This window comes from Pseudomyrmex gracilis, unplaced genomic scaffold (genome assembly GCF_002006095.1).
Source record: "Pseudomyrmex gracilis isolate BER0280 unplaced genomic scaffold, ASM200609v1 scaffold_1327, whole genome shotgun sequence".
Taxonomy (NCBI): Eukaryota; Metazoa; Arthropoda; class Insecta; order Hymenoptera; family Formicidae; genus Pseudomyrmex; species Pseudomyrmex gracilis.
The window spans coordinates 12668-14194 of NW_018021911.1; positions in this window are offsets into that span (position 1 = coordinate 12668).

A 1527-nucleotide genomic window follows, 5' to 3' on the forward strand; every position below is an offset into this window, starting at 1 on the left:
ATCGTACGGTGTCGAATAATTTGGTGTCGAATAAATCTGTGTCGAATCGAGCGGTGTCGAATCGTACTGTGGTCAATAGAGTATCACCCAAATTAGAGCAAATAGAACTCCGACGCGGACTTCCGTTTCCGGCAACGTATGTGAAAGATCGTCGTGAAAAGGCAGATTAAAAAGTTGAGTCTGACGAGGAAAAAGTAGACGTGAGTGGAGTGAGAGTGTGTGAAGAGTGAGGGTGAGACTGAGAGAGGCGAATGAGAGTGTGAGTGGAAATAGGAAAGGGGATAAAAGAGAGTCAAAGAGCTGGAATTGATAAGGGAATTGTGAGAGGAAGGACAGGATAAGGAAGAGGTGCAGAAGGTGTAGAGAGAGCAGAAAGTATAAAAGGGGATAGTTCAAAAAAGAAAAAGAATAAAATGGACAGAAAGTGTAAGGGTGCAAGCGATTGTTCGAAAAGAAGAAGTTGAAGTATGGAGAGGGAAGGAGAGAAGAAAAAGAATAGAATGGAAAGAGTGAAGGAAATAGAGAAAGAAGGGAGAGAGAGGACCACGAGCGAGGGCCTGGGATTAGAGATGTGGCTGAAAAGGAAAAGAATAATAAAAGAGGATTGGAAGGAGGTGGAAGGAGAGGATGAAGATGAGGTGTTTAGAAAGAGTAAGAAGGTGCAAAGATCACCTATACAGGAGGGAGCAAAGAAAAGAGGAAATGAAGAAAGAAAAAGAGATATGTGGGAAGAGTTAAGTGAAATAAGAGGGGAAATGGAAAAATATATAGAATTAGTGGGAAAAGTGAGTAAGGAAATGGAGGAATGGAAAAAGAAAGAAGAAAAATTAAGAAGTGAGAATGAGATAATGAAGAGTAGAATTGAAGAGCTAGAGAAAATACTAGAAGAAAAAGAGAATAGGGAAAAAAGAGAAAGAAGAAAAGGGAGTAGAGAAGGAAAACAAATTGGAAGGAAAAGTAAAGCAAATAGAGAAAAACTTGGAATGGAGAGAAAAAAAAGATAAAAAAAGAAGAATTTAATAATGAAAGGGGTACAAAAGAAAAAAGGTGATTGGAGATGGGGAGTGGAAAAGGTACTGAAAGAGAAAGGAATAGAGGTTAAGATAGACGCATGTTTTCGAGCGCGATATATAACAAGCTTCTGATGGCTCACATAGTTTGTAAAATCACAAGTGAGTGGTCTAAGAAAGTTTATTGCAAACATAAGTTGTTGTATAAGTACACATTTTAAGAAATTGGAAGTCTACATTGTATTGTTGTTCGTATCTCCGTGGATCTCGTTTATCCGAGCGAGTCGAGTGGCTTGGCCTTGTTCGGCACTTGAGCGGCAAACCTGACGAAGAGACGAGGATTTTAACCTTGTTATTTGATGGAAAAAATAACTGGCGACCGCGGCAACGCAATATCCGTGAGTTCCCGATTAGATCTGTACCTAACGGGCGTGTTCCGTTTGACCACAGTACGATTCGACACCGATCGATTCGACACCAAATTATTGGACACAAAATTATTGGACACAGATTTATT